The 17500-nt window shown below is 39.4% G+C and overlaps 1 protein-coding gene across 1 annotated transcript in view; it reads left to right on the forward strand.

The window, feature by feature from the left end:
• The window catches only part of LOC123508367 (tryptase beta-2-like), a 92651-nt gene that overhangs the window by 491 nt on the left and 74660 nt on the right, over positions 1 to 17500 (forward strand).

Raw genomic sequence — 17500 nt, forward strand, 5'->3', positions numbered from 1 at the left:
TGCGCTAAATACTCAGTTATGTCACGGTGACCATGACAGGTTTGCTGATCTGGGGGGAGTAAGGAGACGCACCCGCTGACACTACCTTGTGGATCTACCTTGGCTCTGGTGGCACCAACATTCACACCTGCTGGGACAATGCTCCTGCCACTACACCACTACTACTACTACTACTACTACTACTACTACTACTACTACTACTACTACTACTGCTACTACCACCACCACCACCACCACTACTACCACTACTACTACTTCTACTACTATTACCACTATTTCTATATTATCAACAACAACTACAACTACTGCTATTACTATTACTTCTACTGCTGTTACAACAACAACAACAACAACTACTACTACTACTACTACTACTACTACTTCCAAAGTTACATTTAGGATCTTTCTTCCTTCATGACCCCAACACACACACACACACACACTCTCTCTCTCTCTCTCTCTCTCTCTCTCTCTCTTGGCATCATTATGCACTGATACTTGACGTCACGCTGCCCACGGCTGGCCATAACTTACGTGCAGGAAAACAACCAACGGGGCGCGCTTAGAGAGAGAGAGAGAGAGAGAGAGAGAGAGAGAGAGAGAGAGAGAGAGTGAGAGGGAAAGTGGGCGTGGTTCTTGGTATGTCTCGTTGCTACTGCACATTCTATTTTTTTTTTTCTCTCTTTATTTCTTTCTTTGAATTTTTCCACCTTCGTTCAGGATTCCCTTATTCACTGTGTGGTTAATCTCTCTCTCTCTCTCTCTCTCTCTCTCTCTTGACTAGTTTGTCGAGTTAACGCGGTTTCGCTTCGGTTGGTAAATGTGTACGTGGTGTTTATTACTATTCTGTTTAGCCAGTCAGGAACCAATGCGAGTGTGTGTGTGTGTGTGTGTGTGTGTGTGTGTGTTGCTTATTCATGATTTTGACTTTGATATCCTTTCATAAGCCAGTCAGTCAGTCAGTCAGTCATTCACTCCTATTGCATTACTCATATCATTACCGTCTCCCAGTCAGTCAGTCAGTCATAGGAACACTTAGTTATACAAGCAGCTCCTCAGGCAGTCAGTCAGTCAGTCAGGAAAGTCGAGTCAGCTAACCATAGAGTGAAAAGCTACAGTACAAACAAGAGACAACAAACAAAAAAAAAAAATCGTAGAAAATTCAGTGAGAAAAAGAAACCAGTCAATGAACACATTATGAAAAGTGAGGTGAGGTCAGCCAGTCAACCAGTCAACCAGTCAACCAGTGTAGGAGTCAGTGAGCTGCAGGAAGAGAGGCAGTCAGTTAGAAGTCAGGTTACCCATGAGAACCAGTTAGAAGGGCGAGGCTCTCATCTTCCTCTTGCTTTTCCTCCTCCTCCTCTTGTTCCTCCTGCTGGTGATCCCGGACCTATGTGGGCGTCGACGACCTGGTCACTCCAGCACTGGTCCTCCTGTCTTGGTCCTCCCCCCCTCTAGTTTTCTCGGTCCTTTTGGAGGCTTAGTGTATAAAAGTGTACAGGACAGCCAGGTGTATCCGCTCTCTGCATACCTATACTTGTTGATGAAGGGGTTCTCTATCTCTCTCTCTCTCTCTCTCTCTCTCTCTCTCTCTCTCTCTCTCTGTGTGTGTGTGTGTGTGTGTGTGTGTGTTTGTTTAAATGAAAATCGTTGTGAAGTAAAGGATTAGTAATTGCTTAATCTGTCTGTCTGTCTGTCTGTCCTTTATGTTTATATGACTCTCTCTCTCTCTCTCTCTCTCTCTCTCTCTCTCTCTCTCTCTCTCTCTCTCTCTCTCTCTCTCTCTCTCTCTCTCTCAATATCATATCCCTATCCCTTCACATTCCCCTCCCTCTCCTTCCCCCCCTCCCTCGCTCTCAGTAGGTGAGATGACCCCGTGTGTCCAGGTATGCGTGGCCCTCCCTCCCCTTCATCCCCCCATCACCCCCTCACTCCCCCTCACCTCCCTCCCTTTCACTCCAGTGTCTGAGTGTCGCGGTGGTGATGGTGGTGGTGGTGGTGGTGGTGGTGATGACAATGGTGATGATGACGCAGCTCTACCCACTACTACTACTACTACTGCTACTGCTGCTGCTGCTACTACTACTACTACTATTACTTGTACTACTACTATCACATCTACTGCTACGCCTTGACCCCATCCCAGCTAACAGTGACCTTGAGTAGTATCCAGAAACTACCCCTTCTCTTCTCCCTTCCCCCCCTTCCCTCCTCTCTTCTCTCTCCATCTCTCGGGTCACCCTTCTCTCTCTCTCTCTCTCTCTCTCTCTCTCTCTCTCTCTCTCTCTCTCTCTCTCGTTGTGCTCCTCGTAATCATTATCATCATCATGCAAATTTCTTCTTCTTCTTCTTCTTCATGCCCAGCTGACTCCCGTTAATATCATTTAAGTTTCACATCACACACACACACACACACACACACACACACACACACACACACACACACACACACACACACACACACACACACACACACACACACACACACAAACATCTTGGAGGGTGACATGGCAACTCAGTGAACAACATTAAAGTATTGCACTAGTCATGTCTGAACTGACCCAGGAGAGAGAGAGAGAGAGAGAGAGAGAGAGAGAGAGAGAGAGAGAGAGAGAGAGAGAGAGAGAGAGAGAGACCGTCCTTATATAGTACTCCTTCTATATGTAACTTGATATGAAAAGCAATATGAAGACACGGCGGAAAGTCATTGGTACTTCATAGGTGTTGAGAATGTAGAAGTAGTAGTAGTAGTAGTAGTAGTAGTAGTAGTAGTAGTAGTTGTTGTAGTAGTAGTAGTAGTAGTAGCAGTGGTGGCAGTAGTAATAACAGTAATGGTAATAGTAGTAGTAGTAGTAGTAGTAGTAGTAATGGTGATAGTAATAGTAGTAGTAGTAGTAGCAATGGTGATAGTAGTAGTAGTAGTAGCAGTAGTAGTAGTAGTAGTAGTAGTAGTAGTAGTAGCAGTAGTAGTAGTAGTAGTAGTTGTAGTAGTAGTAGTAGTAGTAGCAGTAGTAGTATGGGCAGTCTTTTGTTGTTACCTTACAAGTTGCATAATGATGATAATAATAATTCTTTTGTTTTTATTTGTACACATTGAAAGTGGCACGGACAAGGGAGAGAGTCAGAGAGAGAGAGAGAGAGAGAGAGAGAGAGAGAGAGTGTGTGTGTGTGTGTGTGTGTGTGTGTGTGTGTGTGTGTGTGTGTGCACGTGTGTGTCTGTCCCCTCCACATCCTACCATTATTTTTGCAACACCGTCCTATCAACTTCAATAGGATCACTTGCACGACCTTGCGGCTTGTGTGTGATTGCTAAATGAAGGTGTGCGCGTGGGCAGGTAGGCGGGGAGGCAGGTGGGCAGGTGGTGGGCAGGTGGTGGGCAGGTAGGCACTGAGGTAATACGTGTTTACAATAATTAATGAGTAAAAGTTAAGAATACAGACATTTTAGTATCTGTATCGTGCGTTGATCGTGTTAATGAGGGATGAAATAGTTGCTGCATGTGTATTGGTGATGAATGGTGATGTTATTTGGTGTTGGTGATGAAGATGGTAGGTGTTGGTAGTGTTCTGGTTTATACAAGGACTAACTACCATCTTCTTTCTTGTGCTGTTTTTTGCTGAAGTGTTGGTTCGGATGAAGTGATTGAAATGAAGAGGTTTTGTTGTGTGTGTGTGTGTGTGTGTGTGTGTGTGTGTGTGTGTGTGTGTGTGTGTGTGTGTGTGTGTGTGTGTTGTATTAAAATAGTCGAAGAAATGTGTGTGTGTGTGTGTGTGTGTGTGTGTGTGTGTGTGTGTGTGTGTGTGTGTGTGTGTGTGTGTGTGTGTGTGAGGCAATAGCCAGTCTGGCACACAGGGAATGCCAACAATTATATATATGTAAGAGTTGTGCAGAAAAGCATTTGCCTTTATATTTCACTTGTGTATGTATGTATGTATATATGTATATTCGTATTTTCTATTCATTTTATTTCCCTTTCTTATTCTCTTTAATTCTTTTCTTTCTTTATTGTTTTTCTTTCTTCTGTTCTTTCTATCTTTTTTCTTTCATTCCTTCTTTTTTTTCTTTCTTTGTATTACTTATGGCGTATTCCTTCACATATTCACTAACACATGCACGAACAAAAACAACAACAGAAGAATACATTATAACATCAACACTCTTTTCCGATACCGTATGAAATATTTGCTACGACAGAGTGACAGTGAAAGAAATCGACCAAGCTTGTTTATATTTTCTTATGATTGCTTCCTCTCACGATCGCTGGAGGAAACATATGTCAGTTAAGGTTATATTTGACTTTATATTCATGACGTGTTTACTTTATAATTCCGTCGTTTGTATCAGTGTTTCTTCCCACTTCCGAGGCGCGTGGTGGGTGGTGATGGACGGAAAAGGAAAGACGTATCGATTAAGGTCAGTGTTATCATTCTACCTTTATGTCAGCCAGGTGTTCACTTCACTTTATGGTCTCGTGCTTATTATTGGTGCATTTCTTATTCTGAAGCATGCTTTTGATAATCGCGGGAAGGAAAGACGCATCAAGGTTAATCTTATCTTTACATCAATCGTGTGTTGGTTTTTCTTTATGATTTCTTGTTTTGCATTAATGTATTTCTTCCGCTGACTCGTTTTTTTGCAATAAATGGAAGTGAAAGAGTCACAGATCAAGGCTATTTGTGTCGATCTCTGCTTTTGTCTTATTTCTTGATTCGTATTGGTGTATTTTCTTCTGTGTGGCAGATAATCGCTGACAGGTGAAAGAGAGAGAGAGAAAAATATATATCGATTGAGGTTCATTCTGGTTTTATATAAGTCGTATCTTTGCTTTCATTTATAATTTCGTACGTTGCAATAGTGTATTTCACCTGCCGAGGCACGTGGCTGATAACTGCTGGCAGGAGAAAAGGAAAAGTGAAAAAAATCGATCTAGGTTAATTTTGATTCATTTCACTCGGGCGCTGACTGTGAAGAGAGCAAGGTCGGAATACTGGAAGGAGGTGACCAGAACACACAAAAAGGGGGATGTTTATGATGTTCCAGGCGGTGAAAACATTATTGCCAACCACGTGAAGGCCAAGATCGCGAGTTTGTGCCCGTGATTCAGATGGCCAATGCCTCGAGCGTCACGAAGCGGCCTCGAATCACCTTACGAAGCTTCGGATCTTGACCAGGCGAGGTGCGCGTTGGGAAAGTGATTGAAGAGGGAGGCAGAGAGAGAAGGAAGGAAAAAAAATGGAGTGTGGCGAAGTGTGGCTGTCTTGTTAGGGGTGTCTGGGTGTGGATGTGGGTGTGATAAGGTCAGGGTTGTGGGTGTGAGTGTGGGTGAGGGTGGTGAGGGTGGTGGTGAATCATGGGCTGTTTGCGGGGGGTAAAGAGGTGAGGGTGGAGGTTGAGGGTTGTGTGGCTTGGTGATGTATGAAGGTTCTTGCTGTGGTGATGGTGGTGGTGGTGGTGGTGGTGATTGCATATAATTTAAAAAATCAAATTACCTTCTTTGATTACACTTCGTTGCATTTAATTACACTCTTACTACCAACTGCTGTATTAAAGGGTAGGAATGTGCAGTTTGTGGTTACTTTGAGGGGGACAGTTTGAATGCTTGGTGGTGGTGATGGTGGTGGTGGTGGTGGCGGTGGTGGTGGTGGTACTGTTATGGTGGTGTTAGTGGTGATAGTGAAAGTTCGGTTTCTTTTCTTTTTACATTTTTTATTTACAGTTTCTCTTTGTGACGTGCAAATTTGACATTATTGTTTTTATTATTATTATTATTATTATTATTATTATTATTATTATTATTATTATTATTATTATCAACATTTAATCCGAAACAAACTTTATTCTTTGTGTATCTACTCTCTCTCTCTCTCTCTCTCTCTCTCTCTCTCTCTGATCATCGCCACACCGTCACATCCGCGGCAGAGTAACAGAATTGCATCACCTCCGCCTTCTTTCTTTTCTTATCACGTTATATCATCGACTTGATTACTTCCTTCCTTCCTTCCCTCCCTCCCTCCCTCACTCCTTCCCTCCCTCTCTCCTTTCTATTCTCTCTTCCCAACGGTATAAGATCCGTAGTTTAATTAGTAAGATATTGTACTCTCTCTCTCTCTCTCTCTCTCTCTCTCTCTCTCTCTCTCTCTCTCTCTCTCATACATCCGCCATTCTATTCTTTCTCTAATTACGTTTTTTATCGCCTGTGAATCTCTATTGTGGTTACGTAACACACACACACACACACACACACACAAAAACACACACGCCCGGTAGCTCAGTGGTTAAAGCGCTGGCTTCACAAGCCAGAGGACCGGGGTTCGATTCCCCGGCCGGGTGGAGATATTTGGGTGTGTCTCCTTTCACGTGTAGCCCCTGTTCACCTAGCAGTGAGTAGGTATGGGATGTAAATCGAGGAGTTGTGACCTTGTTGTCCCGGTGTGTGGTGTGTGCCTGGTCTCAGACCTATCCCAAGTTCGGAAACAATGAGCTCTGAGCTCGTTCCGTAGGGTAACGTCTGGCTGTCTCGTGAGAGACTGCAGCAGATCAAACAGTGAAACACACACACACACACACACACACATTTGATCATCACTTCACGTAAATAGCGTGAAATAGGTGGTGTTTGTACCTTTGTCTGAGAGAGAGAGAGAGAGAGAGTTATTATCATTCTCTTTTGAAGGAGAGAGAGAGAGAGTGTTATTCTCATTCTCTTTTGTATTGCTATCTATTTTAAACATTCGCTTCCTCACACATTTCTCACACGCTGTCACTTCCCTTTGTACACGAGAGAGAGAGAGAGAGAGAGAGAGAGAGAGAGAGAGAGAGAGAGAGAGAGAGAGAGAGAGAATGGAGGATGTTCGCACTTGCACATGAAAATTCTCTCTCTCTCTCTCTCTCTCTCTCTCTCTCTCTCTCTCTCTCTCTCTCTCTCAATCTTCTCTCTGCTACCATCACCATTTCATCACCATCTCTCCTCCTCCTCCTCCTCCTCCTCCTCCTCCTCCTCCTCCTCCTGGTTCCCTGACAAGTAGATGTTAACACTGCTATATAAGGAAGGAGGAAGAGGAGGATGGGAGGAGACAGAGAGAAACGGAGATAAGAAAAATGGTGATAGTGGTGGTGGTGGTGGTGGTGGTGTGTTGATTGTGGTAATGATAGTGATGTAGGAGAGAGGGAGAGAGAGAGACAGGGGGGGTAAAATAAGTGATGGTGATGGTGATAGTGGAAGAGAAAGGGGAGGGGAGGATGTTGAAGGTGGCAGTGGTGATGATAGTGATGAGTGAAGAGAAAGGAAAGGAAGAGATGGTGATGAGGGGAGAGAGAATAGGAAAGGTGGTGATTTAAATATTAGTCTCCCATCATCAGCTGGCTTCATTCCTCACCCCTCGTCTTCCCTCAGTCCATCCTGCCCTCACCTCTCCCTCCTTCCAATGTCTATCTTCTTTTACCTTCTCAAAAAAAAAAAAAAATAAATGAAGGACAATAATAATGAAATAATGACTACAACACCATTTTCTTTCCTTTATCTTCCATTTTCTTTCCAAACTCTCTGTTCTTCCCTCTTCAAAAATAAGAAAAGAAAAAGAAAAAGAAAAGAAAAGAAGAAGGAGAAGAAGAAAGAGCACCAAGAAAAAAGTGTAAAGAGGAAGAGGAAGAAGACAGTTTTTTTCCCTTTTTCCTCCTATTTTTCATTTTTTTTCTTTTTCCTTTTCCCATTCACCTTTATCACCTTTCTCACCTTTCCATTTCACGCGCGCCCTTCCTCTTCCAGAATGTATATTGAGAAAAAAACCTCTCATATTTTCTCGTTTCCTTCTCTCTCTCTCTCTCTCTCTCTCTCTCTCTCTCTCTCTCTCTCTCTCTCTCTCTCTCTCTCTCTTTCTTATCCTTCACCTTTCGTCCTCTTCCTCTCCTCCTCCTCTCTCTTTGTTTCTTTATAAAGAGGGAGAGATAGACGAACGATTGATAAATTGATAAGTCAGATAGATAAGAAAATAAATAGATAAATAGATAAATATATAGATAGATACATAGATAGATAGATAGATGGATAGATAAAGAAATGGATAGAAAAGCAAATAAATAGATAGATATGTAGATGGATGTATAAATGAATAGATAGATGAACAAATTTGTGGATGAATATGAAATGAAAAAAGGTAGGTAGATAGATAGATAGACTGATAGATAGAGACGCCTTTTCACCTGGATCCTGCCACCTGCCACCTGCCCTGCCTCCCACACCTCTCCGTCACACCTGTTTTTAATTAGTTACACCTGAGGAGAATGCACATTTACCTGCAGGCACGTGAAAGCTTGTTAGAAAGAGAGAGAGAGAGAGAGAGAGAGAGAGAGAGAGAGAGAGAGAGAGAGAGAGAGAGAGAGAGAGAGAGAGAGAGAGAGAGAGAGAGAGAGAGATTTTCATACACACACACACACACACACACACACACACACACACAAAGAGAAGACTTGTCGTGAATGTATACGTAACCTCTCTCTCTCTCTCTCTCTCTCTCTCTCTCTCTCTCTCTCTCTCTCTCTCTCTCTCTCACGTAAACAAAAGGAGTTCACAGTTATCCTGACAAAATCCTGTTTCATATCCGCATGACTGGATCGGCCGCTGGAGGAAAGAGAGAGAGAGAGAGGGAGAGAGGGAGAAAGGGAGGCATGAAGGGAAGGAGGGAGAGAATGGAGAAAAAAAAAAAAAAACCTGGAGAGATCTCAAGGGTGGGGTCAAAGTAGTTAATTCTCAAGGTCTACTTCAGAATCGGTTCCAGTAATCTTGTATAGACGGAGAGGGACAGACAGATAGATAGATATATAGATAGATTGATAGATAGATAGATAGATAGATAGATAGATAGAGAGAGAGAGAGAGAGAGAGAGAGAGAGAGAGAGAGAGAGAGAGAGAGAGAGAGAAAGGGGTATACAGATGGACAGGTAATTGCTTCTACAGGTAAATGGAACGGAGAGAAAGTTGATTGAATGGGCATTACTGAGGTAGGAAGGGAAGTATCACAGAAGGGCGCAGGTGGTGGAGTAATTGGTTGATAGATAGGTAGATAGACAGATAGACAGACAGGTAGACAGATAGATAGATAGGGAAGCTGTTTATGTGAAAAAAAAGTATCATGATATTCGTGTGTTGTGTTTTATTATTCTATTTGTTTATTGATTTATGTAGAGTGGTGTAAGGTTGAAGGTGAGTTTGGGTGATGGACTGGCAGTGCTTTGGGATGTGTTTGTTAGTGCTATGATATTCGTGCTTCTGTTTCATTATTATTAAAGGTGAGTAACGGTGGTGGTGGTGGTGGTGGTGGTGGTGGTGGTGGTGGTGGTGGTGGTAGTAAATCGACATAATAATTAATCATATGTCAGATGTTTTCACCTCATGTAAGACTGATTGCCGTTAATTTTGTATCACTCTGAGTTAATATTATTATTATTATTAGTAGTAGTAGTAGTTGTAGTAGTACTACTACTGCAGTACTAATACTTCTGCTACTACTACTACTACTACTACTACTACTACTACTACTACTACTACTACTACAATACTAGTAGTTCTACTACTACAGTACTAATAGTTCTGCTACTACTACTACTACTACTACTACTACTACTACTACTACTACTACTACAGTACATCTTCTACTACTATTTCTACTACTACTACTACTACTACTACTACTACTACTACTACTACTACTACTACTACTACTACTACTACTACTACTACTACTACTACTACTACTACTACTACTACTACTGCTATCTCTCTCTCTCTCTCTCTCTCTCTCTCTCTCTCTCTCTCTTTCTCAGGTGAACGATACACCTGAGCGGCAAAAATGAATGTTAACCTTTTGATGTCTGAGTTTTTCGTTCACTTTCACGTTCATTTCGTCACCTTCGCTGCTTCACTAATAATTATGATAACAACAGGAAACTAGTTAGAAAGAAGCTGCTCCTGACTGTCTCTCTCTCTCTCTCTCTCTCTCTTCTTTTCTGGTTTTTCTTCTTATTATGTTACATTTTTACGTTCATGCTTGTTACGGGTGTGTGCGTTTGTTGTTGTTGTTGTTGTTGCTGTTCTTGCGTCTTTTTGTTGTTGTTGTTGTTGTGTTTGTGTTTTGTTGCTGTTGCTGTGTCTGTTTTATTGCTGTTGTTGTTGTTACGTTTCTCTCTCTCTCTCTCTCTCTCTCTCTCTCTCTCTCTCTCTTTTTTTTTTTTTTTTTTTGCTCTTACTTTCCGTTTGAGAGTTTTAATTTTTTGGTTTACTTTGTTTGTGTTTGTTTTGCGATTGTTCAACTTGGTTTTTATTTTTCTTTGCCCATTTTTATTTTATGTTCTATTCCTCTTTTTCATTTGTCTCTGGTTTGTTCCACACTTCATGTTTTTGTGGCAAGAATTCTTTTTTTTTTTTTTACATTTCATTATCATATCATTTCTTTCCTACTTTTTTTTATACTTTATTTATTTTCTAGTTTACTTTTTTCCTCTTTTTTATTTCCTTTTTTTTTTTTTTTTTTTGCTACTCTTCATATCATCGTATCAAGAATTCTTCGTTTCACGTTTTTATGTTTACAATTTACGCTTGGTTTGTTATTTTTACTTTTTTTTATATACTTTTTCTTTTGCCTCGTGATTAATTTGCAATGTTTTTTTTTATATCTATGCTTTTATTTATTTTTTCTTTCGTAGCTTTTTTTTATCATCTCCATTTTGCTTTCCATTGGTATTGCTCCTGTCGCTTTGTTTGTTGGATTTTACTATTCTATATTCCATTTATTGTTTTTTTTTTCATTATAGTTATGTTTCTTTTAGGTTTCTCATTCTTTTTCTTTCTTTTCTCTCTTTTTGCTATGTTTTTTTTTTACTTTTGTTTATCTTTGTTTCGTTTCATCGTGCTTTTTTTTTTTTTTTACTTTTCCCGGTTCATCATTACTTTTCGTTATCATTCTTTTTTTTTTTGTTAAATGAGTTTCCTCCCCCCCTTTTTTTTGTCCCGTTTTCTATTTTCTTTGTTCAATGTGTTCACTATTGTTTTCTTGGTCATATTTTGTCTTGTTATATTTGCTCTTTGTTCTTTTCTTTTCTTTCTTTCTTTGCTCTTTTTATTGTCTTTCATTACTGTCTTTGCTCATAATTTTGTTCATTGTTGTTTTATGTTACTTTCTTTCCTGTATTGTTTAAATAATAGTTGCAAAGTTTAGTTATATCACTTTTTATTTCAGTCGTGTGTTTCATTTCCTTTCTCTAATCATCACTTCAGCTCTGTTAGGTTGATTCAGTTGACAGTTTCATCTCTTTTCCTTTTCCTTTTCCTTTACTTTCATTCTTTGCCATTGTTTTCAGCATAGTTGCAAAATTTTGTTGTTATTTTTTTCGTATTCTCAACATTTATTCTTTATTCATGTGTTAAGCTTTGTTCAGTTTATTCACCTGACAATATCATCTCGTCTCCCTCCTTTCCTACCCGTTTTCTTTACTTTTCATCCTTCGCCACTATTTTCAGTGTAGTTTAGTTAGATCACCTGCATTTTCGTCGCATTCTCAACATTCGATCTCTACTCATTTGTTAATCTTCGTTCAGTCGATCTCTTTCCTTTCCATTTTATTTCTACTTTTCATTCTTCACCACTATTTTCTGTATTTCCATCTTCCTATGACTTGGCTTCATTCAAGAGGAAGATTTCAAGACATTTATCTCTGTCCTTTGGCTCACTGTCGGATCTTTAGCGAGACTGGTGACTTGAGTGATCCTTTTGATTTTTTTTTCTTTATCTTTTCGTTTCCCTTGGCCAGTTCTCCTGTCTTACATTAAAAAAGATCACACTAATCTTTCTCTATTCATTTGTTAATCTTCGTTCAGTTTTTCGTTTCCTTCTCCTTTTCTTTACCTTTCATTCTTTGCCACGACTTTTCAGTATAATTTAGCTAAACCATCTCTATTTTTTGTCGTATTCTCAACATTCTCCTCTATTTATCTGTCAGCCTTCGTTCAGTTTACCCATCTAATGATTCCAGGTCAGTGTGGGAGAATTCTGATCTTAAGCTTAAGCCTCTTGCTGGGAATAAATTAGTGTATTTTTTTTTCTAAAGCAGATGAGTTTGGATTAATTAAGGATTCTGTTGATTAATTAGCTGATTGATTTTGTGATTTTTAAGTTATTATTGTTTTTAATTGGATGCGTCACTCATTACTTCATTAATTGGATAGGTTGTGGTTACTCTCCCTCTCTCCCTCCGCTGCTGCTGCTGCTGCTGCTGCTGCCTGTTCCTCCCTTGTGTTCCCTTGTGACGCTCCCGGCGGTTATAGAGGGACCTTGTTGAGTGTAATTAGTACAGTTATGGTAATTATAGGATTTGTACGCATTTACTCTCTCTCTCTCTCTCTCTCTCTCTCTCTCTCTCTCTCTCTCTCTTAGTAATGGTTTTCTCTTCAGTAGTTCAGTAGTTATTGTGGTATCTGTAATTTCTATGTAATTTTATGTAATTCAGCGTATTGATATGTGATTCTCATCGTTCCTCTCTTCTCTCTCCTACTTTTTCTCTTTTTCCTCTTTGTCTTTTATGTAATTCAATCTTTCCTCTCATTTCTCCTTTCCACCTTTCCTCTCTCCTCTCTTCTCTTCACCTCCTTTCTTCTTCTCTCCTCTTCTCTTTCATCTTACCTCACCCCAAGTCAACGCTTCTTGCCACACACACACACACACACACACACACACACACACACACACACACACACACACACACACACACACACACACACACACACACACACACACACACACACACACACACACACACACACACACACACTGGCAGCCTTGCACGTACACGCAATAACAATTTCAGTTCCGTTTTACTTTCCTTGGTAACCTTTGCTGATCCAGTGATGCTGTACGCCCTCCTGCATTACCGAGGCATGACCCGTGAACAGGGAACAGTGAACAGTGAACACCAGCAAGAACAAGAGCAAGATCAAGTGGTGTGTTTATGTTGTGACGGAGAGATCGAGTTTTTTTAATGTGACTTGTTGTTGTTGTTGTTGTTGTTGTTGTTGTTGTTGTAGTAATGGTGGTGGAAATAAAGTTGCGTTTATTTGTTAATTTTTTTTCTTTTTGTTAGCTTTTATCATTGTTGTTAGTCGTATATTTGTGTTTTCATTCTATTTTCGTTTTTTTTTTTTATCATTGTTCGTGTGTGCACCAAGAACAAGAGCAAGATCAAGTGGTTTGTTTATGTTGTGACGGAGAGAGATCGAGTTATTTAATGTTTTTTTATGGTTATTTCTTGTTTTTGGTGTTGGTGGTGGTGGTGGTGGTGGTGGCGGTGGTGGTGGTGGTAGTAAAGCTGCGTTTATTTGTTATCTGTTTCTTTTTTGTGTTTTTCATCATTGTTGGTAATAAATTTGAGTGTTTTTTGGTATAATTTACGTTTTTCGTTTTACTTTCATCATTGTTTGTGTTCGCAGCAAAATTTACGCCCCATTCTTCTCTAATTTCCATCATTGTTGTCGCTATTGTCGTTGTGGTTAGTCGTAAATTGGTGTGTACTTTCGCGTCCTTTCCATTATTGTTGTCGTTGGTGGTGGCAAATCTGTGTCTTTTGTGCACCATTCTTGTTGTTGCGTTCACACCTTCATGAACGTGTCATATTTCAATCATTGTTGTTGTTCGTGGCAATCTCGCGACATGTTTTACGATCCTTCCCATCAGTGTCAGTCTTATACTTTCGCTTTCGTTTATTCATTTGTTTCGTTCATTTATTTATTTTGTTTATCTTTCTATTTATTTGTTTACTTATTTTTAAGTATGAAGGGGCAGTGGGCAAGTGATGGAAAACTTTAAAAACTGAATAGAATAAAATAAGATGAATAAATGAATAAATAGAAATAAATAAGTGAATAAAATAAGACCCACTTTAAAGAGAATAGGTAAAAAAAAAAAAAATAATAATAATCTTAAAAGCGTAACGTTCATTATTTTTTGTATACTGAAGCCAAATTATGCTTTTCATTTCACTGTTCTTCACTAAATGCACCAGAAAAAAAAAAAATATATCACGTAGATTTCTTGGAGTATGCTAAAGTCAAGACACATTTTTAGTACTTCTTTTCTTTTCTTCCCGCTCACCCACACAATCTCCGCTGTCGATGTTGTTTTGTTTTCCTCCTTCTCTTCTCCCCGCTCACCTACACAATCTCCGCTGCTGTTGTCTTTTTTTTTTTTTCTATTTTTCTGTTTTTCCTACTCACCCACACAATCTTTCCTGTCGATGTTGTTTTGTTTTTCTATTTTTCTCTTCCCGCTCATCTACACAATCTCCGCTGCTGTTTCTTTTTTTTTTTCTATTTTTCTCTTCTTTCCACTCACCCACACAATCTCCGCTGCCGATGTTGTTTTGTTTTTTTCTCCCTCTAAGTTCAAGGCAGAGAGTAAATTGGGTAGCGGGAAAAGTGTAAAGAGCGTATGAGGAAAAGTAAAACAAACATCATAACAGCATAACGTTCTTTGCTGCCGATGTTTTTTTTTTTTCCTCCGTCTAAGTTCAAGTCAGAGAGTAAATTGGATAGCGGGAAAAAGTAAAGCAAAGATCATAACAGTGTAACATTTCTTATTGTATTTTGTATGCTAAAGATAAGTTATGCTCTTCATATTACTATTCTTCAGTAGAAAACTCCAGGAAAAAAAAATATTTCTACATCTCTTTGACAGGTTGAACTACAGATACAATTTTGATATACTTCCCCTCCCGACTCCCTCACACTATCTCCTCTCTTTATCTATTTATTTATTTTTTTCACCTTTCAAGTCAGGAACCAAACTGCGTAGCGAGAAAAGTGTAGAGCGTACGAGAAAAGGGAAAAATAAGAAAAATCATCAATAAGTAACATTTATTTTTCTTGATATACGAAAGACAAGTTACGCTCCTCATATTACTATTATTCACTAAAATCACACACACACACACACACACACACACACACACACACACACACACACACACACACACACACACACAAAAAAAGAAAAAAAAAAAATGTATTTCTTTGAATATGCTGAAGTAGAGATACTGATACTTTCCACACCCCCCTTCCCCCTCCATCACACAATCTATTCTCCCTGTTTTTCTTTTTTTTTTTTCATATCTCAAGTAAGTAAATTGCGTAACGAGAAAATTGTGGAGCTTATAAGAAAAAGGAAATAAAGTATCATTAAAACCTAACACTTATCTTTAATATATACTAAAGTCAAGTTACGCATTTTGTAATACTATTCCTTATTAAAAGCACACACACACACACACACACACACACACACACACACACACACACACACACACACAAATAAATAAATAAATAGATAAATAAGACCATACTTATATATATCTCTTTGAATACACTAAACAAAACACTAAATTAATACTTTTCCCCCGACACCCTCACACAATCTCCTCCCTCTGTTTATTTATCATTTGTTTCCCTCTCAAGTCAGGAAGCAAATTGCGTAAACGAGGAAAGTGTGGAGCGTATGGCAAGAAAAAAGAAAAAAAAAAAAAAAAAGAAAATCATGAAAGTGTAATATTGAATTTTCTTTTGATATACGAAAGACAAGTTAAGCTTTTTTATATTACTGTTCTTGACTAAAAGCACCCTTCCCTCCCCCCCTCCCCCAAAAAGTGTGCATTTCTTTGAATATGCTAAAGTAGATATAATTTTGATGCTTCCCTCCTCCCGAAACTCCGTCACACAATCTCCTCTTCCCATTTTCTTATTTCCCTCCTCTCAAGTCAGGAACTAAATTACTTAACGAGAAAAGTGTTGAGCGTGAGAAAAGAAAAAATAAAGAAAATCATAAAAAAAGTAATATTAATTTTTCTTCAGGCATTCGAAAGACAAGTTACGTATTTCATTTTACTGTTATTCACTAAAAGCACACAAAAAAGAAAAAGAAAAAGAAAACATGCGTACATATCCCTTTAAATATACCAAACTATACCAAACTAGAGAGACAATTCTAATACTTTTCCTCGCCTCTCCCTCTCACTGACAATCTCCGCTCCCCCTTCTCGTTTTCTTTTCTTTTGTCTCTGTCTCAAGTAAAAAAAAAAAGTATATGAGAAAAAAAACGAAAAAAGGGGAAAAAAATAAATTACCATAAAAGAATAACATTTCCTTTTTATATACAAACACTAAAATCAAGTTACACATTTCATATTCACTAAAAGCATTCCCACCGTCACAACCCCCACGCTCCCACCCCCCCCCAAAAAAAAAAAAAATAGTTATACACAAGACATACAACTATAATACCTTCTCCCCCCTTGACACCCTCTCACAATCTCTCTCTGGGTTTTTTTTTTCCATTTTATTATTTTTTTCATTTATTAACTTTTTCCTCCCAGCTCTCAAGTCAGGAAGTAAATTGCATAACGGGCAAAGTGTAGAGAGCGTATGATTGTGTGTCTTCACCTCTCCGCTGCTTAGATTACTGCTTTCTCGCTTTCTGCCTCGTCACTTTTTTCTCAGCAGTGTGATCATTAGTGTCAGTAGTGGCGGCGGCAGGAGGAGGAGGAGGAGGAGGAGGCCAGGAAGGAGAAGGGGAAGAGAAGGGGAAGGAAAACGAGGAGGAGGAAAAAGTAGAAAAATAAGTACAACATTAGCAGCAATAACAGCAGCGGTGAAGTAAGAGGAGGATGAAAAGTAGAAAAAGAAGCAGAAAAAGAAGAAAAACATGAAAGACAATAACAACGTGGATGGAGTAAGAAGAGGTGGAGTAAGAAGAGGAGGAGGAGGAGGAGTAGAAAATGAAGCAGATAGAGAAGAATAACAGTAGCAACAATAACAAGAGCAAAAAACTAAGATGAGGAGCAGGAGGAGGAGGAGCAGGAGGAAAGTAGAAAAAGAAGCAGAAAAAAATAACAATAACAGCATCGATAAAGTAGGAAGAAGAAGAGGAGGAGGAGGAGGAGGAGGAGGAGGAGGAGGAGGAAGTATAAAATAAAGCAGACAAGGAAAAATAACAGAAGAACAGAGAGAAATTAGATGATCGAGAGAAAATAAAAAGATCAACAGGAAAGGGAGATGGAGAAATGGGAGGAGGAGAAGGAAGAGAAAGAAAAAGAAGAAGAAGAAGAAGAAGAGGAGGAGGAGGAAGAGATAAAAAAAAAAGTAAAAGTTCGTACGTAGATAATTCTAGTAATGAAAGCAACAATAGAAACAAGGGGACGTCTTAAAGCCTTCTTATTGTTAGCTAGATTGCATTGTTACATTTCTATTTTCTCCTTTATTACGACCCTCAAACGTCTATTCTTCCTATCATTACGCGGGGAGGAGAAGGGAGCCTAGGGAGGGAGGGAGAAGGAGCTGGCGACCTTGACCGGGGCGAGATGAGATTAAAATTTCAAACTGTCCACCACCACGGCCAGTTTCACACGGGGGACAAACAAATAGGTTGCGTCATCTTGAAAGCGGGACGGTCGTGTGTTGGTGATGGT

This window comes from Portunus trituberculatus, chromosome 24 (assembly GCF_017591435.1).
Source record: "Portunus trituberculatus isolate SZX2019 chromosome 24, ASM1759143v1, whole genome shotgun sequence".
NCBI lineage: Eukaryota > Metazoa > Arthropoda > Malacostraca > Decapoda > Portunidae > Portunus > Portunus trituberculatus.